The sequence below is a fragment of the Cyanistes caeruleus genome, chromosome 3 (genome assembly GCF_971803275.1).
Source record: "Cyanistes caeruleus chromosome 3, bCyaCae1.hap1.1, whole genome shotgun sequence".
NCBI classification, from domain to species: Eukaryota; Metazoa; Chordata; class Aves; order Passeriformes; family Paridae; genus Cyanistes; species Cyanistes caeruleus.
Genome location: NC_141703.1, coordinates 104,630,984 through 104,653,475, shown reverse-complemented (window position 1 = coordinate 104,653,475; position 22,492 = coordinate 104,630,984). Strand labels below are relative to the sequence as shown.

At 37.7% G+C, this 22,492-nt stretch overlaps 1 protein-coding gene across 22 annotated transcripts in view; it reads right to left on the bottom strand.

Moving 5' to 3' along the window:
• Window positions 1-22,492, bottom strand: part of ROBO2 (roundabout guidance receptor 2) — a 1,015,778-nt gene that overhangs the window by 592,250 nt on the left and 401,036 nt on the right. The window lies entirely within an intron of this gene.

Sequence of the window (22,492 nt, the reverse complement as noted above, 5' to 3'; positions counted from 1 at the left end):
CAAGTATAGATTATCAAAGACTTTAGATTTCCTTATATTTTCTAGAAATACAATCCCAATCACATGGTTAGGACTATAATACCCTGATGTAGGAAGACAAAGATACCACCAAACCACAATTCTGAGGACCTAAGATTGATGCCTGACACTGCATGGTAAAAATCTACTCAAATGGCAACAAAGAACTCGCTCTGTCACACACCTGCCATGCTCAGGGTTTGCCTGGGGTTGGGTTTGCCTGGGGTTGTACAGAACTAAATTAAATCTGAATAAATACGCTCAAACTTTAGCTACACACAGGATCAAAAAATGTGAAATAGCTAAAAGGAAATTTAAGGTCTGGTCAATGATAAACAGTGACTTTACAAAGCAAAATAAATGGTCCTTAGTTTGTGTTTTACACTCTTCTTTTGGCCTACTTTCTTCTTGGGTAGCACACAATAGTTTTTTATATATGGTAAACATGAAAATAAAAATATAATATATATAATTGTTTTGTTAAGCAAAGGTGTGTAGACAACACTTTAACAGGAGCTTTGTCCTTGGCAGAACTCAGAGCTGGCATCAGGGGTTTGGTACATTTCTTATTTAGCAATATCACACAGCCATAGTGTCTTACACTGGGGCCAAAACACAAAAATGACAGCTGAAGGCACAGTTACATAGTCAGTGTCACTGGGGCCAGGCTTTTACTTCTACAGATTGTTATTTAGGAATTAATTAAAAAGAAAAAAAAACACACACAGAAAGAAACAAGCAGCATATTTTGGATTTTGCAAAAGGAGGTATTTTAGATGATCATTGAATAAGGCCATATTTTTGCACCAATTCTCATAGGAAGGAAGATAATAGTGACAAAAAAGCTCTAAACTAAGGAAGTTTTAATTCCTGTACTTAGACATTTACTCATAAGCATGAGGTTTGTACTGATGATGGTTAACATTATTTAAATATTCTTAGTAATATTTTAAGATCTGTGGTGGGGACTGAACTACTGTTGTCTGGCAACAATATATTTCAGCCTTGCTGAATGTTTTGCAGACATGGCTTAACATACAGCATTAATCTGGCTCATGCTTAGGCTATTCTACTTGTAAAAACTTGAATCCAAGAACTTGGTTCTGGATAGTGGCACAAAATTTACATCAATTCAGGCTGGGATTTCTCCTCACAACTTTTCAGTTACACAAGAAAAGAAGAGTAAAATTTTCTATTTAAATATAAACATGACAAGTCAGTCTGTGACATTTATGAGTTCAACACTCATCTCCACAATAGCAGATTTCTCCTTCTCTCGATTCCTTGGTTTCACACACACTTCTCCCCTTTGTTTTCTTGGCACATCTCCCTTTCTAAATTGTAAATTAAAGAATATGCATTTCTTCTCATTTTCTCTCTACTCGGAGCACACAAAAAGTAAACATGTAGAGCCAGAGTTGTACACATGAAAACACAGTGTCAGTCCCCTAAAATACATCTAATTTTAAACAATGAAATATGACAATAAAACTAGTATTTCATAATTCCCTTCTGCTTTATAAAGTCAGAGTTGGTGTATGGTACAAAGCTCTGCCTTATATGACACAGATACCTATTAAAAAGACACGGTTAGCACTTTAAAGCACACTGTTCATTAGCTGATTTCAGTGTTTCCTCAAGTGATTACTTAAAGGACCATTGAATACAAAATGATGGTACCAGAATAATATGAAGTAGCATAGAAAGCTTACAACTGGTGACATCTTCAACTTGAAACCCTTGACTGTATAAAATATCTTATTTTTCCCATAAATTTTTCTTGTACCTACGTAACTCAAATAGAAATGTAAAATAAATCCCACAAAAATACCTTTTGAATTATCTGTACAAAACCCTTTTTCATTTAAAAGTATGCTTCACATTTACACCCTTGTACTTAGTGCAAAATTGAAAAAAAATAAAGTCGTGGAAACGGTTTTACAATAATGAAAGGAGGAATCATAAATGAGACATCATTTTAAAAAATAAAAAGGCAGTTCCTCCCAAAATGACAGTATGTAGAGCTATGTGACATTGATATCATCTAAAATGATGGGTCCTCTTTAGGTTATCATCTTTCTAAGGTTTTGTGAGAGATACTGGTTGAGACATTCTTGAGAAACTGCCCCAGAAACCTGAAACTTCTTTATTGTTTATGTATCTATGCTGCAAACTACCGTTCTCCACTACATTCCTCCCCCCTGCATCTCTTCCAGAATACATTTGGAGTATAGTTTAGGCTGAACACAAAGGCTGACAGGCTTTTCCAGTGGCAGACAAAGCAGTTCTTAGTACTGAGTGAATTCACAGACAAAAAGGGTACCTGTAGTGCTACAAACCTTCTAAGGCACTGTCAGCGTTACCAGAAAACCGCGGGCATGTTTAGGTTCACGTCTGACCATGTTAATTTGAAGGAGTCACCTAAGAATAGGAAAGGTTATTTGGTGACATAAGGAATCAGTTTCCTTGTTATTCCCTCTTTTACTTTATGGATCTTGACCTTTTCCAGCTATCCCAAGAGGAAACTAATGTGATCTCAAAGAAACATCCAGGCACTGGTATATCATTGCTCTGTAGCTGAACTGCACGAGGGTTCAGTTACCATATTTACATGGCTGAGGTTTCTTAAGGGAACTTCTGCAGCTCAATATGACTTTTGCAGAAATTTGTTATAATTGTTAACAGATATATAGCCTGGGAATACTATATTAAAATATCAATTTCTTCTCAGAAAAGAATCAGATAACTATCTGTCCAACATTACTACAGCAACAAATATAATCTCAAAGGGTGTAGTTGTGTTATCTAGCTCCCCAGTGGATAAATTGCAAGGTCAGTTTTAGTGAGAAAACTTATCTGCTACTGAAAAATAACACAGTACTAGTTTTGATGCAGCGTGGCCTAGCATTCTTATGCAATTGAGGTTTTGTTTCCACTTTTATCACTTCAGATAAAATTAAGACTTGACGAAGAAAAACACCATCATTGCCAGAGATGACATGCAAGAAAAAAAATATATAAAGAACAGGACAGATTGGGAAGGAGATTATAAAAAAATAGCGATATGCACAGCAATGCATCCTACACACACACACAGAACCCCTCGACAAAACAACAAACAAACAACACCAAAAAAAAAGGAGGTAGATATATAATGCAATATTATGCAGATCTCTCATAAATCCCCTGGTAGATCACACAGTCTGTGGTACTCCAGCTCCAGAAAGTCACGTAGCACCATTCACGAGAGCACCAGCAAATCCAGTTTTCACTGTCAGCAGCAAACAGTGATGCTGGTGATGCAGTGAGTCAGTCCTGGTGGTTCACTCACTTCAGCCAAGAGCCTGAGGAAGTTGCTCCACCTCCCTGCTTGCCCTAGCTCTAGCTGTTGCTCTACAGAAAGGTAGAGAAAATTTAATGATCTGTGAAAATGCAGGAAGAACTTGACAGGGAGAAAACTGGTTCCCTGGCAGTCATGGCATGTGGCAGCATTCTCCAGTGCAGGACAGATCAAGTATTCCTAGGAAAGGGCCTTCTCCTGGCAGGGAACTCTTGATCCCTTTTCTCCTCAGACCACCAACAAATGCTTCCACTGTTGTCCCTCTGCACCCTCCCTATCCACTGCTCACATGCTTTTCTTACAGAAATGCAAGTTTTTAAGATACATTTTTGACCACACTGATATATGTGAACACACTCAGTTCCAAAACATATTTCGTTGAAATTTTTCTCCCTCTGTTAATTGGGATTGACATTTCAAGTTAATAAAGCCTGGACATGGATAAAGGACTGCATTCTGTCAGTCTTACACAGCTCATGAAAGATCCCTTCCTTGGGAAATGGGCTGAACAGTATTTAGAGAAGGGACAGGAAGGGTTACACGAAGTTTGGTACAGATAAGGTCCAGAAGGACCAGTGGTTTTTTGGTGGAATGCTCATGCCAGCCAGAACTGAGTAAAGAAATCAGACAAAGCCTTGTCTTTGCTGGAGTCACAGCAGAGTAAACTGTCCCTGGATTAACTTTTCATCAGCTATCATTAGATAGCTCAGCACCTGTAGGCTGGCCAGTGTCAACAGCAGGTCACTAATGCTGGCTGCTTCTCAGGGCAAACTCTGCAACTTGTTTATTATGCACACATAATGCTACAGTGCAACAGAACTCACTTTAAATCTGTTTATGTGATTGTTGATATTTTGTTTCCTGCAATATAGTGTATGAGTGACCAAAACAGAAACGATAGTTTGGAAAGAAAGAGAAACCACTGGTGTTCTGTGTATGTGCACTAATGGGCCTTACATGGGTGATTCATACCAACCCATCGCTTTATGTCACCCTACACTCAATCTAACAAAAAAAGAAATTCCTCTGTAGTGGGGGAGTACAGAAAGTGGTAAAAATTGAAGAAATTCAGTATTGGGTGCCACAATATACAAGAAAGACATAGAGCTATCAGAGAGAACCCAAGAGAGGGCTACAAAGAGGGTGAAGGGACTTGAGGGAAAGTGTGTGAGGTGTGGCTAAGGTCACTTGGTCTGTTCAGTCTGGAGGAGACTGAGGGGAGACCTTGCTGGTCGTCACCACCATCAGGAGGGGAAGTGGAGAGGCAGACTTTGATCTCTTCTCTCTGGTGACCAGTGACAGGACCTGAGGGAATGGCCTGAAGCTGTGTTGTGGGAGGTTTGGGCTGGATATTAGCAAATGGTTCCTCCCCCAGAGGGTGACTGGGCACAGGAATGGGCTCCCCAAGGGAAGTGGTCACAGCATTAAACCTGACAGAGCTCAAGGAGTGTCTGGACAGTGCCCTGAAGCACATGCTGGGATTCTTGGGGTGTCCTGTGCAGGGCCAGGAATTGGACTTTGATGATCTGTGTGGATCCCTTTCAACTCAGGATAATCTATGATACCTTAATTTTCTCCTGAGTGTAACACACACTACCAGTAAAAAGTCCCATCATACACAAAAAATGTGTTGTAAAAGAACAATAATGAGCTGGACACTGTGGTCTACATTGTCATTGCTCTTCATAGGTATCAAAAAACCTTATGCTCAAAAATGACTGGCTTCAGAACCAATTCAACTTATTCTCAAATAAGCTTTTCTTTGTAACTGGAACATGAAAAATTTGTTTTACTAGGAAAAGTTGATTCATTTTTTTCCCAGAAGGTGATCAAATCTGAGTAGTTCCCTTTCCTGGTACACTAAGAACATCTAAACAAGGCTGTAGTAAGAAAGCTAACACAATATAGTTATAGAATGGATATTTTTTGAATCTCTGTGAAAGATTAATGATAGTTATAAAAAAGCAAAGCTTACTGATCTGTTATATGACAGACAGCAGCAAATAAAAAAGCAGATTCAGGACTATTAACAAGTATAATTATATTCAGTCATTCCTTTTAAAATTGCTTAAAGCTCAGCTGGATTTAATATTTCCTTCAATCAACAACATGCAGGATGTGCGGAAGAATAAATTATGATTAAAATACAGACAATATGAAGCAAGGAGATGTAGACCATTAATTTAATTCATGACATTTTCAACACCACTTTTATGAAAGTCATGGATTTTATTCAAATGGACTTTATAGAGCTTTTGAAGTAAGCAGTCTTTGAAGTTCCTCCTTTATTTGTTGTTACACTTATCATGAAATGTCAAAGAAAAATGGTTTATTGCTATCAGAGGTGCTTTATTACTCATTTTAGGGGGATTATCAAAATGAGAATCTCCATCCAAGGACAGATTTATCAGGTCATAAATTTTGCACATTATTTTGATAATAAAAATTGGCATTGTAATTATCCATTTCCCCCAGATATTTCCTCTGAAGGAATAAAAGCTGACAAAAACTCTACCACCTTATGAAAGTTTGACTCAGCCTACACTCATTTTTCCTGAATAATGAGGCAGAAAAATAAATTGTTAAATATAATTTTTTAAAAATAAAGCTTGATATTCATATATTCAGTATCTATGAACTTGTCTATGTTATAAGTTTCAGGAAATTTAAAGAAACTTTTTGAATTATAATCTTGAATAAAGATTTTTCTTGCTTATCATCATTATTAGGAGCATTTTGAATTGGTTTTTAGAGTAGGATAGCTATGAGTTAATAATGGTTGATCATAAAAGTTAAAAAACCAAAATTTAAATAATTATGTCTTTCAGTAAAAATGATCCATTTCTAGAATGGTTTGGGAGAGGAAATATGCAAAGGAAAGAAGATACCACTATTGTCTGAAGAATGTTCTATTTCTCACTTTTGCCTCAGTGTCAAGTGACAGGGATGTAGAATTCTATGTATTTCTGTCCAAGGTTGATATATTGTTACTAGGACCGAAAAATAAGGAAGATGCATGTGAATTTGTCCAGCATTCTCATTGAGGATTAAAAATTGAATTCTGAAAGACTTAATTATCTAGAAACAACTACCTTTGAGTGGAATTCTTCTGCTGAAAAAGTCATTTATCTTTCTTGGGTAGGAGCTTGAGCAGGAGAATTTCAGAAGTGAGAAAAAAGTGCAGAGCTCAAAATTTCTCGAAGAAGTAAAGTTTTTAGACGTGGAAACTAAAAAGATTCAGAAAGTCAGTCTCTTGAATCTGGTCAAAATTTTAAATCTCAATCCCTAGAAAACTCTGTGGGCAAGAAGAAAAAATATTATGGTCTGCCCAGTCTCTGACAATTCAAGATATTTCTTTAATGGCCCATTGAAAAGGTGCTTACATCAGTCAGGTGCTTTATAAAGATCTGCCACTGATTCCAGTTATTCAAATAAAAACTACATTGCATAAAACAATTTGAGAAAGCAGATATTTCACTCTCTTACACCAAATGGATCCCAGTCATTGAGAACAATAGATCCGTGGCCTCTTTTGGTTCTAAACAAAAGAAGCATCGAGGAGTTGCTTCTAATTTGGATATCATACATTAAATGCATTGCTAAAAGTCAGTCTTGAAGATTTACAAGGCCTTTCACACCAAGAATGATGATAAAGGTGCAGAAAAATATGTATTACAGTAAAACCAGTCCAGAGTACTTTTTAAATGGCCAGAAATTAAACCCTTTCATAGTAAAATATTTTGTCTAGATTTACTAAGACATTGCAAAAGTCCCAGTGAAATCAAGAGAAATATTTTTTGCTATAGGGTCCTGCATGGAAAAAAACCCACCAAGTTGCTGTAATTAGATGTTTGAAAAACAAGCACAAGGATGTGTGAGTGAGCATAGATGTATTTTTGTGTTGTGAAACTCAGATCTTTGTTTGAATCGGGCTTTGATCTCCATAGTTTCAGATGTTTCATTATAAAGTCATAGCAAAATCTGAGCAGATATTGTCCAAACAAGGCATGGTGTGCAATTTGGGTCCAAATCTATAACCTGCTTTATGTTTAGTGCTGATCTTCAGACAAATAATTCTCTTTTCACCACTGCCTGGAATTTCTCTGGGGACAGGGAATAGGAAGAAAAGCAAACATCCCAAATGTAAAGTCATAAAGCCCTCGACAGACCTCCAATGGAAACTTTAGCAAGCATGTTGTTGATATTTACTTTTAGCCATATGCAAAAGTGTTAGGTTTTGGTATATAGATTCTGAAGCTAAAAATTGACCTGAAATATGAGTAAATGGAATTTTAGATCATGTTTGTTATCCACTAAATAATTCATTGTTCCATTTTATACATGCAGCCTTTAATTAACTTGCTGACTCAGACGCATGATACTACTAATCCATTCATTTCCCCAAGCCCACTGAAAAGTATAAAACATGTGTGGGCACAAGCAAAAGACTGGGAGATTATTAAGGAGGAATTTTTAATCAGAAAACCTCAGACAGCTGGATCCTCTTCTCCCAGCTATGAGGACCAGATTGAGGACTGATTGGCAGCACCTGTTAACTACTGTCTTTTTCTTGAAGCTGTTGAGTCATAAGCCTGTGCAACTATTTTTTCCTGAAATACTGGTCACAAGAAAACAAACCACTTAATAAATGATTCTGAGTAAAGGTTTAAAGTAGCTGCACATAGCAAGCACCCAATTTCTGCTTGATTGGAAAAGATATTCAGTAAAAAAGCCTTCAATGGCAAGCAGGACTTGGATAATTTATACTAAAATACATATATATGTGTTTATTAAAACAAATACATCAGAAGAGGATGTATTCTTGTTACAAACCAATTCGGCCTTAAATATCTGCAAAAATATCCAACCCCTTTCCTTAGAAGAATATTTAATTACTAAGTATTCTATTTTGTATTTACAGATACCTTTGTACCTTCTTCTGAGAAGAACATTTTTTTTCACCAATGAAATACAAGACAAAGGGATTTCAATAGCATCTACCTATATGATAACACCACGTAAACACAATACACTAAGTGTAGTATTGGGAATAAAGAAAAAGAACTATTACAGCAGAATTCCAGCAGCTAATAATTTTCCTTTTCTCTGTTGCAGATAAGGTAGTTAATTTTGCTTGAAGACCTCTTCACCATATTACACAGACCTAAAACAGCCTGTGTTGCCTTTGCAAGGCTTTTAATAGAAATGTATCAATAACTTTTTTCTGTGGACAAACACCATAGGAGTGAGAGACAGATGTAATTCCTTCATTCCTCTCCCTTGATCCTAGTCTACATAATTAAGTATCAGACTAGATAATCCCTTAGGTCCCTTCATTATTCCAGTCTATTTAATACCAGCATATCACTCTGGGATAGGTTACAGTGTTCTTACAGACCTTAAAATGTATAGGTTAAAAGATTTACAAGGTAACTGAAGTTGTGACCTCCTTCCTGGGGGAAGGGAAGAGGCATTAAAGGAAGGGTAATTCAGAGAAATGTTACTTAAGTGCAGCACTAGAGCTATAACCCCTCAAGTTATTTAAACCTTTGTCTTTTTTCACATAGTCCCTGCTGGGTGAAATCTCCAGTTGGCCTAAAAGACTTAATCACCTCTGGCTGGATGAGTATTAGCAGTTCATTTGCATAAGTACTTGTCATTATCATTAAGTGTGTTTGCTTTCAGATATATTTAAGTCCACATTAACTCCTTCTTGCTTGACATTAGGATCTCTCAAATTGGCAGTGGCTGCATTGTATTTCCTCTGAACCAGTCTCCTACTTAAGACATATCTAGGACAGCTGTATTCCTTAAATACTCATCAAAGGGAAACGATTCCATCTACTGCATGAAACATTTAGAACACATAATTTCTGTAGAAAGACAAGTTGTGGTCACAGAGAAATGAAAACACAGGCTTTAAAGCATAAAACTGTAGTAAATGGGGTAGAGTAATTCAGTTGCCAGAGCACCTCCCCCTGGGGCTCAGAAATCTGTAGTTTTAATCATAGCTCTACACAGATCATTGCAATAGGCAAGTTTTTAAGTACCTGCAACACAGTAAAGCCAAAGCCTAGGGTTAGGCATCCAGTCACTGTGAGAAGAGATTCAGATTTTCCAGGGACACTCAGGAAGCTTACATTCCACTGCTGTACATTCTGAGAAAACAGCTGGACATACTTGCTTTTGTTCTTCATTGTGTTGGCTGCATGCACCCCATTTTGGAAAACATTTGGAAAAAATTCTTTACTGTGAGGGTGGTGAGGCCCTGGTAAAGGTTTCCCAGAGAAGCTGTGGTTGCCCTGTTCCTGGAAATGCTCAAGGCCAGCTTGGAAGGGTCCCTGAATACAGCAAAGGGGTTGAAACAAAATCCCTTTAATCCCTTCCAACCCAGGCCATTTTTTGATTCTGTGGATACTGTGAGGTGACACCTCAGGAAGAAGAATCAAAGAGCTCTCAGTAGAGCCACAGCTCTGCTGTTTGGGGCTGGCAATCCCACCCTTGGACCTTTTAAAGGATCTCTCTCCTTTTGTCCCAGAACATGAGCATTTTGGGCTTTCTAAGACAAAGACCTCTTCTCTGTGAGAAGAGGGCACTGCAGCCTAGGGAATACAAAATGCTCCGCAAGACAGAGAAATACATTATTAACTTGCTGGTTATGGTAAATTACCAAGAAGAGAAACCTGCCTAAGGCTTACTTTATAAACTTCTAGACATTTAAATTGGTGGAAACAGAAGCAAACTTGAGATCTAGAATGAAATGATGAACCTCTGATGAACATGAAAAATCTAATAGGCTAAAGAATCACATCTCTTTCACTTGGTCTCTCCTTCAGGGCATATGAGTCTTGAGAGACTGTTTTTCTACCTAATTTTGGAGAGATGGATCCATCTTGAAAAACTTATTACTCTGAAGAGGGTGCATTTTCAGAATGAGACAAGAGTTTTAACTAAAACCAAATTTTGGTGTTCCACTGCCTAGCCTAACAACTAAGCTACTGATATAGAAGTTAAGGACTATGTAACAGTGAATTTACTCTAAAAGACTTTTAACACAGTTTTAAAACAACACATTTTAAAATTATTTAAAATAAATATCTTATAACCATTTTTTTTTTTAAGAGACTTCTTTCATCTGACATGTTCCAGAAATATTCATACTATATAGACTGGATGGGTATTTAGGTATGAATCTGTTTAGTTTCTGACTTAGTTTTGCAGGAACAGAGACTAAGTCAGTTCTAAGCATGCCACATGACATGTAACTTATTAACTGACAAGAACATAAAAGAAATTTCAAAGAGAGCTTCTCAGGAAGATTAAACAGCTCTAAACATTTTGTCTCAGCATCTGAGTGTGTTTTTTGGACCATACTTTTTACTTCAGATGTCAGATCCCCAGTTCATTTTTCCAAAATAACTGTTCATGTCTCCTTGCTCTCCTCTGACAATGAACAGATTAATGCAGAGTCTGTTCTTCTAATGTACACAAAGTAATATTTCAGAACATTTCCTCATGCCTCCTTAAGTCAGTGGTAAAAATACTCCTTACTGATTCCTGAAAACCTGGGTTACAAAAACCCCTTCTGCTGCAGTGACAAAACATGTGGTAATGACAGCCTCAGGCTTCCCCATGTTAAAGTTAGGCTACAAACATCTTGAAAACCTTTCTTGCATTTTCATAGCATGAGACTTCAGGCAAAAAGACTAATATAATCTGCTGCTATATCAAACTAACATATTATATATTCAGGTCACATTAATAATTAATTTCTTACATATGGTATAAAATACACATTTTTACATCTATTATTTTTCTTGAGAATAACGTGTGAACTGTATTTTGCATATAGCTTTATTTATATTTGTGGTAAACTATGTATAAACACATGTTTATGCACTCAGAATAGATGTTTTTAATAAAAAAAGTTAGTCACAGTCAGGATTCTTAACTCATTGTTTTCTACAACATCACTATTATTAGGTTATTTTAGGAAAAGAGAAATCAAATCCCTTAATAATCTGTTGTTTTATTTTTTTAATAACTCCTGTGCTGAAACATTCATAACAGAAACTTAGGTTGGAGGGCAAAGGAAAACAGACTTGTTTAGAAATCTTAAATTGGTAAAGTAAACAAAGAATATCATTTGGTAGAAATCTATGAAATAGAATTATAATCTTGGGAGGAGTTTTATCAGTGTCTTGGGTGCAACATTGTTTAGCAAGATTTCATAAATGGATGTGTACAGTCCTCACATCATGCAATATTTTCCTACAAGCAGAAATCCTGAATTGCTGCTTACGTTAATGTGCACTAGGTCATGCCTGCTTTCAACAATTCATATTAAATCCACGTTATCTCTGCATGTACTTGTGATAAGCTTGTAAACCTGTAAACAACATTCATCAGTATATTCACAGCTGAAATTAATTTTTCATCTTTTCCACTAACCCTCTCTTTCAAGGGTCTTGTAGAAATAATTTCCTGATAACGTCGAAATGTCACTCATATTTCCCAAATTTTAATGTCGGGCATAGTCACCTCACTTCCTGAAAATATCACAAAATACATTTTTAAAGCAAACAGTACTGAACATTTGTAAATCTAACAAGAATAGGATGAAAAATAACACTGGGACAGAAAAATTGTCAGCCCGAACAAACTTTGGAAACTGAGGTACAAAGAGTATTTCTACTTCCATTCCCGTTCCCAACAGAAACAGACCTCTGAACTGAAGCCTGTGAAATACTGACACAAGAACAGAACCTTCTAAAGCGTTTCCTACTTAGGGATGGCAAGCAATTTTTCTTTTAAATATTTGTTTCTAAAGCTTTATCTGAGAATGAAGAAGGTATGATAGCATGGCATGTCTGCCATTCTCAATATGCTCTAAACTAGTCAAGTGAATCAAATATAACTGTAAATGTGTGATACATAAAAGATTTCCTATTACAAATAGTTTCTTTTCTATTTTAAAATACAACTGCTGTAAATATGAAGAGCAGGTGTGTGAAACACTAGGCTGTAAGACAGCAGTATATTTGAAACCATGACATTCTGAATGGAAGCCAGGTAATTTTTATTTTTTCATAATTTAATTTATTTTATTTTACAGTTAAGGGATTTGGTCCTGGTACTAGTACAGAAACCCCCTTTGGGAGCCAGACATTTTGCTTGATTGAGACAATTCTTGTTCTATTTCCTACAGATAAGATTGGTAAGACAGTGGTAACATTATAAAATATACAACATCACAAGTATATTTTTCTTAAAGTCAATAGCGCCTCAACCCACTGCTCACTATACACAGGTAAACAGTCTGAAGCACAAAGCAGAAGACAGTGGAATATTACAGTACATTTTTTTGCCTTATCTCTACAGTCATTAGGCTAAGTGTCTTGGAAAGGAAAACTATCAAGTGTATTAATTACCAATAGGTTTCCCTCCAGAATGCTTATGCATTTCAGTCTCTTCACATGTTAAGCTCCTCAGGATAATAATTTTTAAAAAGCTATTTTCTAGACAACAATACTAAAATAAAAATAAAAACAAAGCACCATTAAGTAAATGGGTTTTTACCTAATGGCAGTTAACTCCAGTCATTAGGTAAACTATATTAATGCACATCACTCCTTATGTCAATAATTTAATGTTACCGAAAATAATTTACACAAACACAGATAAGGATTTAAGAAAATAGAAAGAGGAATTAAACTAATGCTCTCTGAGTCAATAAAGGAGTCCTGTGAAGGCAGTTCCAGTTGTTACAAAACACAAGGGAGATGGGCTGGGGTAGTCGTGCATGGATTTCCAGAGGGAGAAGGGAGCTTTAGGTCTCCATAATTGGAATCACCAAGTGCCACAAATCATAGTGACAACTGCCAAGTTTATGAATTAGGACCTGGAATTAGGTCTCCCAAATTTGGACCTGGCTGCCATTACATATAAAATTTAGACTGCTAAGTACTGATGATATGTGCCATTAGATATCATGTTTAGATTCATCAGTGCTAATGACCTACATGGAATAATTAATACCAGTAAAAAAACAGGTCTGTAAACCTTTCCATGCTGTCTACAAAAAGTCTCAGAATAAATTAAAATTAATGCTGTGTTCTCTGTTTTCTGATGCAGTGTGACATGACAATGGCTTTTACTTTGTCTTCAAAAATTCACTCCAAGACAACAGAGGAATGGAGTGATCCTGCAGCTGTAAATTACCATAGCTACTGTCTTTCTAAGTGAGAGCTGTATTATAGTATATTTTCAAAACCATGATATAGTTACCAAGAGAACAACGAGCAGAAATGCCACGATGGTAGCTAGTGCAAGATTGGGTAACCTGCTGAAAAAACTAGCTGCTCATGGCTTCCATGGGTGTACTCTTCCCTGGCTAAACACTGGCTGGATGGTCGAGGATAGAGCGGTGGTGAATGGAGTTGCATCCACCTGGGATAAATCAGCTGTGGTGTTCCGCAGGGCACAGCTTTTGGGAATATGCTGATTAATAGCTTTATCAATGGTTCAGTGCTCACTCAGTCACTTTGCAATTTGGGTGGGAATGTTCTGCTGGAGGGCAGGAAGGCCCTACAGAGGAATCTGCATAGGCTGGATCCATGGGCTGAGGTTCCCCAAGGCCATATGCCACACTTGGGTCACAATAACCTCCTGCAGGACTGGGGCAGAGTGGCTGGAATGCTGACCGTCATGAAAGAACCTGGGAGTGCTGGTCAGCTATGGGTGAACATGAGCCAGCTGTGCCCAGGTGGCCAAGAAGCCAGTGGCACCTGGTCTGTATCAGCAGTGGTGTGGCAGCAGGACCAGGACAGTGACTGTCCCCCTGTGCTGGGCACTGGTGAGGTCACACCTCAATCCTGTGCTCACTTTTGGGCTCCTCACTGCAAGAAGGGCATTGAGGGGCTGGAGCATGTCCTGAGCAGGGAACAGAGCTGGGGAAGGGTCTGGAGCACAAGTCTGATGAGGAGCAGCTGAGGGAGCTGGGGATGTTTGATCTGGAGGAAAGGAGATTCAGGGGACACCTTATTGCTCTCTAGTAGTCCCTGAAAGGAGAGGTTAGCCTGGTGGGGACAGGGCTGTTCTCCCAGGTAACAAGATATCAAAGGAGAGGGAATGGCCTCAAATTGCAACAGAAGGTGTTTGGAATGGATATTAGGAAAAACTTCTACATGGAAAATATTGTAAAGCTGGCTCAATGAACAAGCTGCCAGGAGAGTGGAGTCCCTGGAGGGAATTAAAATGGATGCAGATGTGACACTGAGGAACAGAGTTCAGTGGTGAATTTGGTAGCATTGATTGGACTTGATCTTAGAAGTATTTCTCAAGCCTGAAAGATTCCATCTAGATCTTCATTCTCTTGTAATCTAAGGGGAGAGATCATCTCACAATTCCTGAAAATACCTATTTCTTCACTTAAATGTCTTTCAGAATACTCAAGCTTAAACTGAAACTTTGTTAGTTTTATTGAGGATCCCATGAGAAAATGGCATGCACTGATCAATAATATCAGTTTGCAAATTCTTACCCTTTCATTTTGACTCACACCAGAATGTTGCAAATGACCACAACAGGAAAAAACTACTGAAAACCTGTACTTTTCCTTTCTACTTGAAAACTTTTGCAAAGGTGTGCAATTCCTTGTCTTTCTTTAATTAAAAGGCTCTATTAATCATACTAACACTATAACCTTCACTTTGCCAGACTCCTGTGTTTCAACAATTAGGTTTAATTGTTTGTCAACAATGTACCCTTTAGCATGCATTAAAGAACAAATAAATTTTCTTACGCAGCAGGAACTTTCCCATTGCAAGGTCATTAGGTTTTTTTAATTCCTCTTTTAAGGTCATTTAATAGTCAGAGCAGCCAGAAGGCCACTTTTAATCCCTTGACTTGATGTCTCTGCATCAATTATTAGTATAAAATAGAGAATTAAGGTATTGTTGCCCAAGAGTGATCTAAAAGTCTGTTTATTCTTATTCTTTTAAACAACTTTCATTTTTTTGTCTTCAGTCCTTAGGCAAGTTCCAAATAATGCGTGTCTTGGTAACCTCTCAGGTTCTCCATCCAGTAATTAAAGTTTTGGCTTTTAAAGTAACTGAACCTGCTGTGCAGAGTCAACACAGAGTGCAACAGCCAGCTTTTAACACAAAAGGGACTGGCACCATATTGATCATAAAAGGGGGTACTTTCACTCCTTTTTACTGGTGGAAAGAAACCAACACAACATTAAGTTGTCTTCTGACCTACTTTTGACTTTTCCTGTGAAACTCGTAAATGAAAGAAGACTTAATTTCTCTGATGCAAAACAGACATTGTGATGTTTGAATATATTCTTGCAGAGGGACTGCAAGAATAAATACAGGTGTGTATTAAAATTCAGAGAAACGCCCTTGTCTGGGAACCTAAATCTTCCACTTTGTCAGTGCTACATCTTGCACTCAGCTCTGAATGTCAGATTTTCCACAGCACAATGACACTTCAAAGCAGCACTTGTCTCTGCTCAAGTAATGTGATGGCAGAATTAAAGGGATGATCCACAATCTGGTGTAAACTAGAGCTCATTAAAAATAAGAACATTCTCCATAAATTTAAGGTGAAAAGATATCTTTTATCAGGCTTTAAAATTTGCATTAGCTGTGCAGGAAGGCAGCATCTGAGCTGTTAAGCAAGATGGCAGCTGTTTGGACATGCATGATAACGTTCTCTGACCTTGCTTCTACTCACACATGTGGGACCATGTGTATGGCTGTGCCTCAATCTCATGTCAATATTGAGAAAATAGCCCCTTAAAAACTGGTATTGTCACAAGAGGTGGTGGTGGAGAACTTAAAATTGCATCCAAGGTGATTGTCTCTAAGAGAAGCTACAAATAGAAAAGCAAATCTTGTAGTTCTGAGCAAGGCACAGTGCCTGTGGTTCAAGATAAAATTATTGAAGCAATACTCTGAAATACTCCCACTACTCCTATCTTTAAAGAAGTGAGCAAGCAAAAAATTCATGATAGTATATTAAAATTCAAAGAATTCAAAGGACATAAGAATAAAGAATCTTGTTAAAACTAAATTGAAAAAACAACTAGACAAGATCCTTGTAAAAAGCATAGAGTCTATCTGAAAACAGCACATTATAAGTTCAGGGTGCACTAGGTATTAACCCTTAAAATTAGTCTACACAAACCCACCACAAAAAATCAAACCCAAAAATCCAACCCACAAGAAAAATCTAAAATAAACAAACACAGTGCCTAGTAAAAGTAAGACATGGTTCTGAATTAAGAGCACAAAAATTAAAAGCAAGGAAAACAAAGAATTCATAGTATGGGGCAAGTAAGATTTCAAATCAAAGACCAAAGGTTTTGAGAAATAATTTGCTAAGCCCATAAAAATGCCAATAAAAGCCTGCTCTAATACATTAGGAGCAGTAGACTCTCAACGGCCTGTAAGACTGAGAGATGACAGAAAAAAAAACCAAACAACCTCTTTGTGCCCTTCACCACAGAAAAAAAAACTAGATTTATTTTCACAATTAAATCTTTCTTAATATAGGAAAATTTAAATAAGTGGTCTTAAACAGAAGTGTCAATAGAAGTGGCTTTAGATAAAATGGAAAACAAAATAACTAGTTGTATGAACTCAGTGGTGCTCATTGACTGTTTCTAAGGGAACTTTAAAATACAGTTTTAGAACTCCTGTGTGATGCATTTCACCACGTTTAAAATCACAGCCTCACACAGAACAGCTGAGTGATGAAAGCACCTCTGGAGATCACTTAGTGATCTGTGTCAAAAGCCAAAAAGTCAAAAGTCCAGATAAAGAATACTCATTTCTCTGCCCTCATCCCCTAAGTCAGCTGCCTCAGTTTGGAGAGCTGTCAGGTTGGGGAGGCATCAGCTCATACCCAGTCCTTGAGCCTTAAGAAGGATCCTGCGGTTGCTGAAGCCAAATTGCTGCTCTGAAGTTCAGCAGCCCATTAGGTGTTGCCTGGAAGGGCCATCCACTCCCCTCCTCAAGCCTTCCCTCTCAGGGACAGGGTGGTACATCCAACCCCCAGTTCCCTTGCCCTACACCCTCTCCCCCAAACAGCTGACATGCCTTGGGTCTTCCCTGGCTGTGAGGGAACCATCCAAGGGCTGGATGAACCTCAGCCTTCTCTCCACCATGCCCAGGCTCTGAGCTCCCAGTAAGCAGCAGCTCAGCTTGGGCCCTCCATCCTCTGCCTCAGGGGCTCTCCCACCATAATGCTTCATGGCTTCATCCCTTCTCCCAGTGCTGCTCTGTGGCTCAGGTTCTTGCCTGGATGCAGGTCCTGGTGCCTCCTCTGCATCTCAGGTGCTGCCCTGATCTTCCTTCTGTGGCCAAAGCCCTCCAGTCTTTACTGTCAGGGGTTGGATCCCTACTTCACAGCCTCACAGCACAAAAACCTGCCTGCTACCCCTTGGGTACCGCTGGGGACTGAGATTCCCCTTCTCTCTGGGGTCTCAGAGAAGCCCCACCTATCTCCTCATCACCTTCCACAGCCTCTCTGCTTGTTCCCTGTGCCAGAGCCAAGAAGAATGGGGACATAACATCAGGGCTTTATCAATGCCTGAACATTGTACATGGCCAAACTTCCATATCAGGGAGATCAATAAAAAGCATTGGAAAAGATCACACTGACTGGATGAAAAGATAAATTTAATACCTTAGGGACACAATCACCAGCTGTTATGGAAGAAAATAAATTTTTAAAAATCTACAAGAATTCTTTGGGGAAAGTAATTGTGAATAGATGAGTGTGATGAGTGCAATATAGAACATGTGGATTTCAACATAATTTTTGACAAGGTTTCTCACTAAAAATCACTCTAGAAAATAAGCTACAAAAGAGGTAAGAGGTATGACCAGGTCATGAAATAATAGACTTAAGAACAAGAAACAAAATAGCCAATATTTACTATGAGGATGAGTTCACTACTGGAAGAGCCCTGTTATATAAAGGCATCCTAATGTTCAGTATGTTCATAAATCTGTAAAGGAGAGTAGATATGAAGATGAACAAACTGGTTCTTATTAATGGTGGATTGAAACTGAAATGGACTATCAAAAGTCACAAAATGTTCTCATGATACTGAATGCCTAGGCAATGTATTTGTAAATGTAATAAAAATGTGCAGGGAAAACACTAAACTTCCATCTCCCAAAAAAGAGGTTTTGAAGATCTTGTGGATATTTGGCCATATTTATCAATTTAATGTTCAGCTGTAGTCCAAAGGAGAATTAATATCAGGAGACTAGAGTAAAAATAGAGTACAATTTATTTATTTATAAGTAAATCCATTGGGATTTATTTATCCCAATGGGTAAATCTCTTAAACATATGACTTTTCAATGCTGCATGTTGCTCTAGTAACCCAATTATAGAAAAAAATGGATACAGAACTAATACAAGAAATAGAAAGAAGAGCTCAATAAAAGGATAAAGAAGTGACAAAGTTTAAATCTTTTAACAATTTTTTGGAAAGAGATAACTCTGTGGGAAATACATGTCTGGTTGTACCGGCACAATTTCAAAGAAACTGATAAAATTTATATGGTGAGTAAATATGAAAGATTTTATCTTCCTCAGAATGCAACAACTAGAGGCATCAACCTAAGTTATCACAGTGCTGTTTAGAAAAGAGCAAGTACAGTTTTGGGTTTTGTTGGTTTTTTTTGCAACGGGGTAGTTAATTAAACTGTGGAACCTTTTAGCACAGGATGTATGTGTCAGAAACTGAATATATTCAAAAGCAGTTAATGGAATTCACAGAAAGGTTTGTGAATTATATAAAACACAAAGATGGATACCTCAGCCTCAAATATGAACCTCTGCTCCAGAAAAGGCTGTAGCTCCCAAAACCAGAAGGTTAGAGCACAGGAAAACTCATTCTGTTTTTATATTCTTTCCCTAATCATCTGCGAATGGCCACATGCAAAACAGAAGGCTGGAACCACTGAAACTTCAGCTGGAGCCAGGATAACTGTTCGTATCTTCTTTAAAATTAGAAATGAACTATTTCCCTACAGTTTCAAATCCTTTATCATTCCAAAGTTCTCATTGAGATAGTTCATTATGAATTAGCTTGATGAATGAAGAGAATGGAGTTTAACAATAATTCCATGGGTTACAAGAACGCTTTAGGTATTTCTAAAGAAGAAACAACCCCACTTTTAATTAGTAGCAGCAGGAGAATTTAGATGCAAATTGCAGTCCATTTCTATTTTTTTTTTTTCCTGAAGAAGTGTGAATTTAAAAAGCCAAACAATTGATTTATTCTGATCTATACTTCTATTTGAAAACTATGAAACTCTCCTGGCAGCTTTCCATCCATCACTGCATTCCTAATTATCAAGGTGAACATTTAAATTTGCTTTATCTACTCTTTACCTTTAAAACAGCATTTTCTCCCTGGATTTCAGCTAAACACAGCTGGAAACTCTAGATAAACGCAGTCATTTCTGATGGAGACCAAAGTGTCTCTCAGATGTTCCCTCAAATGTGCTAAAAAAGCTACAAACTGAGTCACTTCCACAGTAATGGGATTAGAAATAGCCTGCAGGGAAGCATGTGCCAAATGGTGCCAGCTAGCAAGGATTATAACAAAAAACTGTGACATTATAAAAATGCCTCAGAGTGAGGCTCTGGGTGGTGGAATTGTGACTTGCCAGCTCAAAAGAACGTGCCTCATTAAAATGACGGGAAGAATGCCGAAGCAGTGATTCGTGCAGAAACATGATCCTCCTGATAGCTCAGTAGTTATTTTTTTTTTCAAAAACCTTATCACTTGACCATCAAATTCATAAATATCAATTAGAGAGTTAAAAAAAAAGTAAATGGTGAGAGGGCATAATGGAGCAAGGAAGGGAGGGAGGGAACTTTGAGGAGGGATCAAGTTTTAAAAGTTTGGGGTTTCTTAAAATATCACCCATAAGGAAAGAAAAAAATACATAGCAATACAACACAAACATTAAAGGCAAGCATGCTTTTTAACCCTGAATTATGGAAAACAGCTGATGACAAAATAATCAAATTAGCTCTTAGGTTGCCACAGAATTTCAAAGGAGGTGAAAGACCCTGCCTGATGAAGATTTAGAGGCTGCACAGCGTTTCTGAATCGTTTTTTTGGCACTTAAAGCCAGAGAAAACTTCTTAGGTCACCGTTCCCCTAAGCCACCTTACCTATAAATTGCAGCTATGTAAGAGTGTGACCCCTTCTTCAGAAAGGTTTATATCCTATAAAATGGCATTATTCCTACAACTTAAACCATATGTGGCACTAAGGTCTTGAAACCTGAAAACCGTGTTCAGGTGTCAAGTACTGCCTGGAAAAGTACTTGACACAATCCTCCCCTGTGGAAAGGGAAAATTTACCAGCAGCTCCAGTAGCACAGCTTTGGATGAGCAGCTACTCTCTTGTCACATGGAAGCAGGCAGATTGGGCACTAATAGGAAGAGCTGTCCCTTACCAGACACATATCTAAATAGAAGCGCTTAGCTCTCAAGTACCTGGGTCCAATCCTCCCCATCCTTGGACAGGAGAAAGGCTGAAGAAAAAGAATATTTCCATTTCAGCAAAATCTTTTCCTCCATAAAAAAGAGAGGCTGTATCCTGCTCTGTAAACAGTACCACATAAGATGAGAGAAAGGAGAGAGGTAAAATTGAAAAACAACCAACAAGCAAGAATCTTAGCTCACACCAACATGTTCTGTGATATTCCTGTTACATTTACATGAAAAATTCTGATATAGGATATCCAGTGTTCTTTTCTCACAAGTCACCATACTGTATTTCCTGAACTAAAAAGGGAATGACACTGTCACTTTTTTTCTCTTCAGCTATAAAAATACTTTGGAACAAAATCTTCAGAGGATCCCAGAATCAGATAATCAGTGAAATCATTTAGTCCAACCTTTGCTCAAGCATGGTTACCCAGAATCAGTGGCTCAGGACCATGTCCAGGTGGGTTTTGAACATCTCCAAGGGTGAAATGTGCACAAACTCTTTGTGTGAGCTCTGTCAGCCTCACAGTAATGCAGCGTTTTCTGGTGTTCAGAAGGAACCTCCCGTGCTTCAGTCTGTGCTCACTGCCTCAGTGATCCTGGGAGCCACTGAAACAAACCTGGGTCTGTCCACCCTGCACCCTCCTTCCAGGTGTTTTTACACATTAATACACATTAATACACATTAATACACATTAATACACATTAATACACATTAATACACATTAATACACATTAATTCCCTCTGAGTCTTGTTTGCTCCAGGCTGAACAGTCCCAGCTCCTCTCCGCTTTTCTTCCTATGTCCAGCCTCTTGACAGATTTTGTGGCCTTTCCCTGAACTCACTCCACCATAGCCACATCTCTCTTGTGCTGAGGAGCCCAGCATTGGTCCCAGCACTGCAGATGTGTCTCACCAGTGCTGAGCAGAGGGGAAGGATCACCCCCCACGACTTGCTGGCAATATTTTTCCTGGTGCCACCCAGCATACCATTAGCCTGCTGTGTGGCAAGAGCACGTTGCTCACTGGTGTCCTGTTCTGCAGTTTGCATCAGTAGTATATCAATATTGATCAACTTCAGGCAGCTCAGATTTATTCTTTTTAATTTAATCAATTTATTCTTTTTTATTCTATTGATCAGTCCTTATTTTTGTTGATTCAAATGAAACTTAACCCAAAAGTAATTGAATATAGACAGTCAAAATGTAAACTAAGTCTCTAAGATTTTGATATGAGAACAACATGTAACTTAAGCTGAGGTAAACAGGCAGATAAGTATATATTATATAAGTATATATATATGTAAGTATATATAGATAGATAGATAAGCATAGAAGTATATAAGTAATATATATAAGTATATATATTATATATATATAATTATATATATATATATATATATAAGTGTAAATTAATGTATTTAATTTTCCATTCCTAGGATGGAGTTTGAACCTGCCAATGTATTTTGATTTGTGGTTTAAATATTTAAATATTCGAATTCTAGTTAATGTATGCTACAGCATTAGCTTTTTAAAAATTTCTTCTGGGTTTCCTTTTTCTTTAGTTAATCTTACCAGAACAGTCAAGCTCAATTAATAG